The following is a 12,500-nucleotide window of genomic DNA, read 5'->3' as shown; positions in this document are numbered from 1 at the left end:
GAAATTTACACGCAAAAACACTGTAAATTTCTTTAAAATATTTCCACGTTATTAACATGTTTTGTTCAATTGTAACTTTACCAAAGGATCCTGTAAATTCCAATTTCCAATAAATTTACAAAGTCAAAAAGAGAAGAAGGGTCACTCGCTTACCTGAGATACCCTGGACCAGCCAACTTTTCCTACATTTCCCTGTAAAATGAGGTCTAACCGTGGAACATAGTAAACCGTTTACATGAGGAAGGAAATGGCCCGGCTAGAAGGGAAACCCACCTATCCGGGTCACCCTTTGTCGACGGTAGGGTCACCCTCCTGGTCAAGCCAACTTTATTCCATGTAAACACTTTGGCTCGCCCAGTGGAGTCAACTTGGTCAAGGCAAGATGATGAGAGAATGCACGAGTGCTATCTTCCCAGTCTCCTGATGGTCGAAACTGAGCCGGGCAGCTCTTGACTCAGGGGAAAAGGTCAGTTCTTTTCTCATATAAACGCTAGCTAAAGACCCGGCTGGGAGGGTTACCATCTTACCGGGGACAACTTTTCTCCATATCTACAGGGCCTAAGACTTGATCCAAGTCGAACTATTAAAACACATACCGATAGGCATTACATAGGTTGCAACCGGCGAACTTTCAATAAACCGAACCTAGTGCAACATGCAGGGCCAATTCAACAGTTTCCCACATAATTTAATAAGGTAATAAATATTCGACACTCAAAGTCAGTCATTAACAGGGCATACAGATCCAAAGACATTTGGTAACTTAGACAGGACACACATGATGATAAGCGCAATTTACAGACATTTTATGAGACATGACCAAACGGCATAAAATCTTTGTAAATTTTCGATTCATAGACATTTTTGCAAGATTTTATAAAGTCTGTAAATTTCAAGTAATTCCTCTTATTGTAGCTCCAATAAATTATAAACAATTCACAGACATTTTATAGAGCTTTACTCAACAAAACTCTGTAAAATATCTGTAAAATAAATTTACAGAGATTTTATATTTATGGGGTAAAGTGTTAAAGTCTGTAAATTTATTAATTACAGACATTTTATGAAGTCTGTAAATGGTCCAAATTTTCCAGAGGTACTCCGAACATGCGTGATCATTTCATTTTATAACTATCATTGGCTTGCAGTTACAGCTGCCGTGTCTTGGGAAGTTGAAGAGATGATATAGTATTTTCCGATGGTGACTCGGGAATACTTGGAAAAAATCCGAGTTCCCCTTTGAAGGAGTCGAACTTTGGACATTTCTAACACTAAACAGAAGCCTGCACTAAACTACTAGATGCGATAAGAGTAACTTGGGAAGTTGTTTCAAATGTTAATGATAGTGATTGTAAACTGCTGCATCAAATGTCCCTAAAACTTGCACGCTCGTTGAGTGATCGGTGTCAATAGTATGGGGCGCCGTTTGTAAATTTATTATTTAGCCTACTTACGTACGTCGCCCCATACTTTCCAGCGATAGCAGCGATGTTTGGAAAAAAAGGATCGGAGTAACTGCAGAATACCCCGCCACATCGAGTATCTTAAGAAGCTGAGGATCGCTACGATCGCTGAACTATATTTTTCAGCGATCGCGACGATCGTAGCGATCATATGGAAAGTCCAGCGGTTTTGAGAAACAAAGAGGACACTCCGGCTGCCCAGAAACCACGATTTTTCTCGGTGATCATCGGAAAAAAAAGCGATCTCAGTTGGTTTGGAGTCAGGCAATGATCGGAATTCTCGGTGCTTACCGAAAGAATCGAGGCCTCTGTCGACGAAAATTCCAACGTTATGTAAGATATACTGGGTGGCACAGATAAAGACCCTTGATTCGGCGAAAAAGAATTTCCAGTAGCCCTTCCCGATCGCGCCCATGAATTCCTTCGCTGCCAATCTTGCGCTACCCTGGCTGACAGAGGTTTTCCTCTCTCAGAGCGACGGAACAGGCGACTCGTTATTCCGAAAAAACCTCTAGCATCGAACGTAATCTGGCCCATCTAAGAATAAAAAAAAAACACAGCTCTAAACCGTGACCTTGAGAAGGCGTCAATGGAGAGTAAACCTCTCTCTTCCTCCCCATGTGCTCCAATGATGCAGACAATACATGCACGGCCATTCATATGAAAATAAGTGGCCGTGCCGACGGTAGTCCGCAATTTGAAAAAAGTAAATTTCTTCTTTTTTTCCCCTTAAGAATTCAAGTGTCCATCCCTAAATAACTAAGAAGGTCGGGAAAAAATAAGTCTCGCATCCAGATTAGAACTTGGCACGAACCTAGCAAGATCCATTCACGTGTATCAGTGATTGAGTGATATTCATGACTGCTGAATGTAACTCGTTGTATCATTAGTCCCCAAAAGATCTCTTATTATTGCGGTGTTTGCACAGCTTGACAGACGCCAAGTGTATTGTCTGCACAGACGCTAGACCTCGTGAGAAGAAGTAAATGCGGTCCAAAACTCCCACGGTTTTAATTAAAACCACAACAGTATATAAATAACACTTTTCCTGTTTTTTCGGGGACGCTTTTCGTTTTAACCTTGACCCATGCTTGGCCACGCAAAGCCACAACAAACATTTTTGGAATGACTTTGAGTGAAAATATGTTGCTCGAGACAGGCACTGCCTTCACCACTGTTTCAACCAGTAGTTGTCCTCCCGAATTAAAAAATATGTTAATAAAATACACCTTTGTATCGGCAGGTATATTTTGCAGGCTGCAGGTTGCAGGTTGCAGGTTGAAATTTAACGCGACTGTTACATGAATAGCTAATCTTAGGCCTAATTAGGCCTAAAAACGTTCCTTTAGGCCTCCTTAGGCCTAAAAACGTTTCTTTAGGCCTAATTAGGCCTAAGGTTAGCTATTCATGTAACAGTCACGGTAAATTTCAACCTGCAACCTGCAACCTGCAAAATATACCTGCCGCCTTTGTATGGATAAAATGTAATGGCATGGCTGGCGAATGCGAATTCCAGAAGTACTAAACTTCTCTCCCAAGCCAGACACTTTGAAGGAAATGATTTTCTTATCTCGAGTTTGACTTATTTATCAATAAAAGTGTATTTTCTAGGGCTGTTTTGGCTTAAAAGCAAAGGATGGAGAACAAGGCAGCAGTGCCAACAACCGATGGCTAATTTCTACCTCTGAGAATTTAGGTGCGTTCAGCAGTATTTTCTCAACCTCTTTTACGCTTTTCTTTAAAAACCATCACCAAATCTCTGTATTAATGTCTTAAATCACAATTTTGTGCCACCAGTGAATTCAGCTGAACCAAGACTGACTTATTCATTTACGGCGGGTCTAATTTGCAGGTCGCAGGTCGCGGGTTGCAGGTCATTGTTTCACCAATACAGAAAGTATCCTAAACATTCTTAAAAGCTAACCTTAGGCCTAATCAGGCCTAAACAAAAGTTTTTAGGCCTAAGGTTAGCTTTTCCTGCAAAGGGGGGGGGGGGGGGGGGGGAAGTGCTCTTTGAGCTTGAGCGGACCTTAAGGGCCGATTTACACGATACGATTTTGACAAGCTCACGACAGGCCTACGACATGACTTACGATTGTCGCAGCGTTTTAAAACATGTTTTAAAATGCTACGACATTTTTTCTGACGTACACAACAATCGTAAATCGTGTCGTGAGCCTGTCGTAAGCCGTTGTCGCATGCGACAAAACCGTACCGTGTAAATCGGCCCTAAGAAAACATGAAAAAGTCGATTCAGACATAGTTTGATGATAATCTCGTTGCACAATTTTTTAATTAATGTAGCTTACAAAGTTGCAAAGACCAAACGATTCGACACCAGTCTGGTGTTTTCCGATCGGAAATGGTCAACCGAGTTATGGTTGGGATGTGCCATAATAATAATTAGCGGCCTTTTCTTTCAATAAGATGCAAATGCACTGTAGGTGTCAGGTTAATGGCCCCCATCATCTCGATTCAAAGGAGCGAGGGCGCCACTGATATTCAAACAACGGCTTTGATGGTGTCTCCCGCTGGTGGCGGTAATTCTAGAATTACCAACATCCACGTGGTTAGTCCGGAAAGCATTCTCTGACAAAGCCTTCTCTGACAAAGCAGAGTTTTTCTTTGCAAACCTTAACTTTCGAAACTTTTTCTTCGTCCTCATGCGAATTAATTGACCATTTGTATACGCCTTTCAACTAAAGCGAGGCTTTAGTTGACCTACCGTAGGCTTTCTCAAAGTCCTTTGAATTTTTTTACCTCTATGTGACGGCTGGTTGGGTCTTTCTCAATCGAAGAGTTTCGAGAGGGCCACTTGGAGCTAGTCTAGAGTTGACCTTGCTTTCGGATACAAACCTCATTGCTTTCCTTTTGTAATCGAGTTTCTGTTTGCATATTAAAGAAAAGTAGTGAGGTTTGTATCGAAAGAAGGTCAACACCAACCTCGCTTTTATTCAAAGGCCTGGTAACTGAGCACAGAACTGTAAAACGGTCTATTGGAACATTGTAGATCCAAGCAAGTTACGATATGCGACCACCTCTTCCAACGTTTACGACAGTTTTGTAAAGTAGCGGACATATTTCTGAAAGCACCGGACGTGACTTTTTTGGCGCTACAAGGCGCCTTGCGAGCACCGAAGCACATTTCCCTTTCGTAAACGGTCGTTGCCATTTCTGAGAACGGTCGTTGCCATTTGAAACGGTCGATGCCATTTATAACGGTCGACTACATACTTCACTTCAAAGAAAATTAAAAGAAACAAACTAAGAAAAAATATCAACAAAAATTCAGACAAAAAAGGAAAAAAAACATTTATAAAAGAAAAACTGGAGGAAAAAAAGAGTCCGAAAATTTCAGACTCGAACTCGGGTTCTTAGCCCTCACCCTAAAAAGAACCCTAACCCGAACCCTAACTCATATGACCAGCGAGACACAACTTCCAGTGACCGCAACCTTTTGAGTTCTTAGACCTAATGAGTGTAATTCAGAGCTAAAAAATGGCATCGACCGTTTCAAATGGCAACGACCGTTCTGAGAAATGGCAACGACCGTTTACGAAAGGGAAATAAGCAGCGCCGATGCCGCCAGCTACCTAGGGGGGTCTGGGGGCATGTTCACCCTCGGGAAATTTTTAACTGAAATAGTACACTCAGAAACGCTGCTTCCCGTGTTTCTGGAACCCAAGAATCAGTTTTCCAGGGTAGGCTGGAGTTCACTCGAATTCTCTTTAAAATCTAAGTTTCAAAAAAAAAAAAATAATAACAATAATAATAATAAATAAACCAAACCCCTCAAATATTGGCATCAAAGTACCGGACATGAAATGGGAAACGTCTGGCCTCCGGCCTGGGGCCTGTTTCTCGAAAGACCCGGTAACTTACCGTGCCCGGTAAGTCACCCGGTAATTACCCGATAACTTATCGGGTGTTTCTCGAATCTCCCGTTAATTTCGATCCCGTTATTTTCCCCGATAACTTGCCCGGTAACTTACGGGAGCTTAGGAGCTCCCGTTACTCTCCCGTTAAAGTTTACGGGTAGCATCATTTTGCTGCATCAAAACAAAATGGCTGCCGAAGACGGACTTTTGTTACGCAGTTTGTCGGCCAAGAACATACCAATGGAGGCCTGTACTGAATCATATGACCGAAACAGAAGTCGTTGAGAGGCATAGGTTGTCAACAGGAAGATTAAATTGGCTGATTGAACGGTGTATTGTAAAGAAGATCAATCTACAGAGACAGCAATTCGCGGAGACTCAGGTATACCAATACAGGCCAATAGTCAAGACGTACCCACCTACTTTCGGTGCCGTAAAACTACAGTTGTTAATATATTAAACTTCGATGGAAATCGGCAATAAAGAAAGCCTCGACTTAACACGGACTGCGTTTTGTTTTGACGTGAGTCAACTTTTTTTCACATCTAGCTAAATTCGCAGCACCCAGAGTCTTAATAGGGAACAACTAGCTGCAGCATTTCCAGCAAAAAACAAGTGACATGTTGTTAAAAAAAAAAAACATACAAATAAATAAATAAATGGGATGCAAACTACTGACAGGGAAAATTTGGAAAGGAGAAGCGATAGACCATCACGTGATATTGAGCAAAAAACAAAACACACCCAGCTAAATGCTGTATGTTTGTCTGAAACAGCAAAGAGGAAATTGTCTCCTTGTGTAAGAATGAAACATGCTTGTGTTCGAGAAAAAAAGGCATTATTATATGGACTCAAACTCGACAAAACCTATCAATTAATGCTCATCAAACAACAAACTTCTTTGCGTCGTTGTTCCCACGGCGGCCCGCTTTATCTCTGTTTTGTTTTGGTGGTGTTCAAGTATAAATCTTTCAAGCAAATGTGACCGCATTTTACCCTTTAGCTGGCTTTCCCAGAGTGACTGGAGCAATTTATGGCTCTCTCATTCCTATCTGGCGCCCAGACAGTGATGAACATCTCTCTGTTTGCCACAAGGGTTTTCATGCTATTAATGTGATGACAGTGTGCAATGCTTACCTGTCATCTACAAATTTTGTTTGCATATGGCATGGCTCTGTACATGATTCAACTATTTTTAATGCCAGCTACTTGCAAGCATGTATGGAGAGGGTGGAGGAGGCGGGAATGGGTGGCTCCTGGGAGACTGTGGGTATGCAATCAAACCCTACAGGTACCAAAAGGCCTATACAAAAAAGAAGAATACCACTGAGAGGGCCTTTGGCCTGTGGAAGACAAGATTTCCCTCCTTGATTACTCTGGTGGGCAGTGCAAAGCAGCAAATTTCAGCCTGGCCTGCATTACTCAATAGCTTCTACATAACTTAAGCCCAACTTAACTCAAAATATTTTCTTTTGTTTAAGATAAATCTCACCACCAGAGAGATATTTGCAAAGCTAATGAGAGGCATGAGTTAATTTCAACTATAATGGAACAAACTATTTTGAACTTTTTTGCAATGCAGAGCAGCTTGGTAGGGATCACCTCGGTTAAAGACTTGATTATTGCTTCTTGCTAGCTAGGCCTTGAAAGTGATAAAACATGGAGAGAGTTTTGTTAAATTTACTGTGCATTGAAACCAATTTTCAAGGAGAACATGGAAAAATGTATTTGCCATAGATGGAAAGATTCAACTTTGCAGTGAAAAACACTTGGAGTGAGGTGCACTCTAACAGTAACATCAATTTTATTGGGTCAGTTTGTCCAAAAACTACTCAACAGTCATCAGGTAAGTTCACTTTAAATGACACTGCAAAAAAGGGAAACAGTAAGGGGGCTTTCATTTATTAGCACCCCCCCTTCCTATGAGCTAATAAATGAAACCCCCCTGATACATACAAGCAAAATAGTTTTGCATCTATGTTAAAAGTAACAACAAAAAAACAAACAAAAGTCAAAACTTGACAACAAAATTGTCCAAGACATGGAGCATTCATAAAAATAAAACTACTAATAAAATTAATCACTCAATTGCTTCATTTCCATTGGTTGAGTGTTCTAATGTAACATGAAGTGATTCTAGAATACCCGGCCACTATTGTATTCTTGCAGTAGTGCCCTTTGAAGAACTACCGGTAGGCATAATTATCATAACAGATGCTATTCCTATGCAAATTAAGTAGACTGGTATTCTAGAATCTAGCCAGTCTTGTTTATGATCAACAGGACATCTGTCTCAAAGACATGAAAATGAGTACAACAAAATCAATCTTTTCTTAAGACCGCAAATTTACCACCAGATCACCTGGACTCATCATGGCTTAACAAAACCCTGTTCATCAAATGTGATTTTAGGATGACTGAGTATTATTGGTACACGCTTCTCCTTCAAAATGTCACTTTCTAGTTCCAATTTCCCCATTTTTAGCTTTTAAGATGCAATCACAGTTTAAAATACTGACGACACATTTAATTCAGCATTAAAGTCATTATTGCCGCATGTAAACAATCAGGTTTAAGGGGGGTGGCTCTTAACTACCAAACTGTTGCTATGGACCCCTTCAAATAATCATTTCTTGACTCTCTTTAACTCTGCAGTTACCATTTTTTGTCAAGTGTGTTCTATTTAACATTTCTTCTACTGATTCAACTGACAACCATATTTGGTAAATCACAAGGCCAAAACAGAAAATGCCTAAAAACTCAGCGAGTTACCTATGTTTTTCACAAATTTTTAATGCAACAATACAAGAACAATCTAACACAAAATCAGTGTAGCATGGATTTACGGCCCTTCTCTGATGCACTTTTCAAAATATCAGTTCCATTTTTTGCCCAAATAGAAATTCCAAGCTACAGTTTACAAATATTGATGGGACGGTTCCCATCCGATGAAAAAACCGCCTCGTCTTTTTGTTCTTTTCGAGACCAAGGACTGGGACTATTTGCGCATACACCTTTATTGAAGTGATGTCAGATTTCCATTGAAAGAGTTACTTCAAAGAACCATCCATGCAAAATTTTTGTAGGGCTCTTTGACTAAACAGGTTCCTTAGCAACCATTGTCCTTCTGTAGTTAAGTGCCACCCCCTTAATAAAGGTGCCACAAATTTAACCCTAACCTAATTATCTTACTTCCAGCTAGGGGTTCACCAAGTATCTTTGACTTGAAGGAGTCACATTAAATCAAGGATAGAATTATCCCATAAATTAATAAGTGATTACATACTAATTGATCCCTTTTAGCAATGTCTTTTAAAATCTACTATACCCTTATGATAAATAACTATATAATTAAGAATATTATTTTGGTTTCATTAAGTAAACGTGATTTTTTTTTTCAAATAGTGTATCTTGAGAGTGTTCGCATATATATGCCTATGAAAATCGAAATAAATGCAGTGAACCTGAGGTAAGACGGAATTCCACCCGACGTACCTGTCGAGATAAAATTGAAACAGATGTTCTTGAAGAGAATTCAAAACATCTGATAATGCTAAACGATGACTCAAAGACATACCTCCTTCCACTGGTTCGCTGTACGCTGCAATCTACTACTTGTATTGAATCGAAGCCTTCGAGATCGAGAATTTCGCTTAACCTCGTTGTAACATTTTCTGAGCTTCTATTACTCCAAAAGAGCGTTGCTTCCCAGTAAACTAAAATTGTTGCTTACAAAAAGCGTGAATAAAAAAAATTCCTGCCATCTAAACACCCTATGCAAAATTTCTCCGCCAATGAGGTTTAAAAAGTCGCCTTCACTGCTAGAAGGTGTAAAAGGAACTTCGAACGCTACCTTTGTTTACATCACAGCGCTCGGTTGGGAAACTGGATGCTATAAAGCTCTACGGATCTAGTGCCAAGTCATTCTCCTTCTTTTCATGACGAGCGTGAAGTGCATGCAAGAGCCTGGTAACTCCCGGTTATTTTATCGGCCCCGATAAGTACCGGGAAAGTTTACGGGTGCTTCGAGAAACGGATCATATTGGGTTCCTGAGTACCCGAGGCCGATCAAAAGAAACAGAGTCCCAATACAGAACCCGGATCCTACAATAACTAACGGACTCCGTAATGTTAGCAAAGGTTAAGTGGACCCCGTTTCAAGTAGTACCCCGAAGGTGGATTTATAAAGAGAAACACTCGGCGCCCGATATTCTCACTCGAGCCCCTTATTGGACGAAGGCTTCCCCCCCTTCCCTTGCAAACAAACGGACTCCGAAACCAAACATCACAGCGGATGAAAGATCGGGCCCGAAATCGGCTGCGTTTAAACGTTTTCACTATCTCTGTTTTTTCTCCTTTGTATCGTTAGTCTTTTTCTTTTTGTTTTTTAAAAGATATGCAACAAAGGAGGGTGAAATGAAAGACAAAATTATTTCTAAAATTTGGTTTTATCAACGGAGTTCATAATGAAAATTGACCACCGTACAGAGATTCTAAAAGCTGAGGTTTCGAGCGTTCGGTGGCCAATTTATATTATCAACTCCGTTGGTAAAACCAAATTTTTGTATAGTACTTCCCCACCGACGCTGCAACCACAGTTTCTTTGGAAACTACCCCCTTCAATTATTCATTACTTCACACCTTCACACCAATTATTCATTACTTCACCACCTTCATTACTTCACACCTTCACACCTTGTCATTACTTCACACCTTTCTTTTCCTCTAAAACTGATAAGGTAAGGGGTCTTAAGGGATGTAGTAATATATTGCGCCTTTACTTTCCTTGTTTCGATATTAATGGTTTTTTGGTAGTCATATCTTCAAGAATTACAATCCTCGCTTTGATATTACTTAATGCTTTTTTGGTATTCATATCTTCCCGAATAATTTCTTAAATTACTCGTGAAACTTAACTGATCCAATTTTTCGCGTTGGAAAGACTGAAAAAAGAATTTCTCCCGATTTGCGTTGGCCTTTATCACTTGCAGGGTCACATTTCCCCTCTCTTTGTGCGCTGTTATAAATGCTGCTATGACGCCTAAGAAACTACTTGCACGCCAGGGCAGCCTATATTTAGTGTTCCTTCACGATTCATTAACAAACAAACAAATCTAGCAAACTGAAAGTGTTCAAAAGGTGTACCAACAAACATCTTTTGTCAAAATTATTGTTGAACTATAAAAAGTATGAAAAAGTACCACTGCTGTCATCATTACCTTTAACCCTTTAAGACCCGAGGGGTGCCCCATTGACGAGTAAAATCGTCTGGCGTTAGACAGAGTAAAATCTATAAGTGCCATTTGGCACTATCGGGGCTGAAAGGGTTAAACGGGGACATAGTTTTTTGATGCTGTTAGCTTAACCCTTTAAGCCCCGAGGGGTTCCCCATTGACGAGTAAAATCGTCTGGCGTTAGACAGAGTAAAATCTATAAGTGCCATTTGGCACTATCGGGGCTGAAAAGGTTAATACAATTTTATTGCTCACACTCAGTTGTTCAATAATTCCTCTTTTGATTTTTTGACTCATTTAAGAAAAGTTATGCGCTTCAGATCCTGGCACCATATGAAATTGAGGCTGGAGTTTCTGCATTTCTTATGTAAATCTCAGATTAGTTAGCATTGCGGCAACGCAGTAACCCACTTTCGATATATGAAAATTCAGTCTCATTGAAACAAAAGGCATCACTGTGAGGCTCCAGGGAATAAATTAACTCATACAAATCCATGCATTGATTCCCCTAAGCCTTGTAATCATGTGTATAAAAGTGAGGTCTGTATCATAGCAAGCTTCACTCCAACTTCACTGCCATGTAATAGCCAGGTTACCGATTATACCACTGGAAAATGGTCTATTAACTGTTTTGTTTTCTAAGGTCCATCTGTTGTAAAACCGCGTCATTGCGGGAAGTACACAGTAAGGAACTTTCTTGTTTCCCATCATAAACAGCTTTTAAAAAAAAACAAATTCGCTTATATAGAGAGTTTAAGCAGGACATTTTCGGCAAACAGTAGACAGTTGTGTGTCACAAAAGCATGCAAATTCACTCTTCGATTTGTCTCACTCAATATATCTAGTTAACAGACTAAAGAAGCTTAAACGTCTTGCTTAATCTCTCTTAGTCTTCTCCTATATTGTTTATTTTTTCTCTCGTCACATTTACCACTGACAGACAACGAAGTATAGAATGGGCCTTTTGCAACAGTTTGTCACATGACCTCTTTTACATAGTCTTACAGGAGTCTGCTGATCACATGCCAATCCTGTTTTTTTTTTCACCTTTCAAACTGCTTTTAAAGCTTTGAATCGAGATTTCAAGTCTGAAAATTTCCACATTTGCTCTCACTTATTGCACCCTTGGTAACATTAAGAATCTGAGCTCCGTTTTTGACGCTTTATTATGGAAAATTAAACTGGAGAACAAAAGCTTTTCGTTCATAAACGATAGTATGGAATTTTCAAGTATTTTACTGATCATGAAATCTTTACCTTAAAGGTGGTTTCTCTCTCAAAATTTGTATTCTGAGTAGGTCAAACATGACCTCTACATTTCTGGAATTTATAAAGCTTCAAGCTCACCAACTATCAGTCATGTGACCAGTCTGTTGCAAATGGCACTAGGCCACTCATCCCAGTACTGAAGAAATGCTATTTATATACTCAGTGGGACTTTATTCATTTAATTCACTGTTGTTTTCAAAGTGATTATTTCCATTATGCTACGCCGAATGTGACAAAATATCAAGAAACCAACAAGGCTACGGCGACGAAAACGTTACTTCAAACTATTAGCTTGAGCTATCCTAAGTGCTAAGTGTTTTAAGGCGTTTCCATCTTGTTTATGTTGTATAAGATAGACGAAGTATTCGCTAACCAAAATCGTACGAACGGATTTGAAAAAAAGAGAAAGAACAAAAGATTCACTGTTTGTTGTTGTCAAAACCCGAAAATTGGTCATTTTGTGTTTTGATGAGTACGAGAGAGAAATGCCTTACAAAAATGCGTGCCGCACGTGCAGCATGATAATTTCTTCCTCTTTTAGGGCCTGTTTAATTTATAAGAGGCGAGCCAGCCCTGTTAGACGGGCTGGCCCGGTAAAAGGGATGAAGTGTTTATATGGACGATTTCAGACAGGTTTACCGGGATGCATTTTAGGA

The sequence above is a fragment of the Montipora foliosa genome, unplaced genomic scaffold (assembly GCF_036669935.1).
Source record: "Montipora foliosa isolate CH-2021 unplaced genomic scaffold, ASM3666993v2 scaffold_403, whole genome shotgun sequence".
NCBI classification, from domain to species: domain Eukaryota; kingdom Metazoa; phylum Cnidaria; class Anthozoa; order Scleractinia; family Acroporidae; genus Montipora; species Montipora foliosa.
This window is presented reverse-complemented; position numbering follows the sequence as displayed.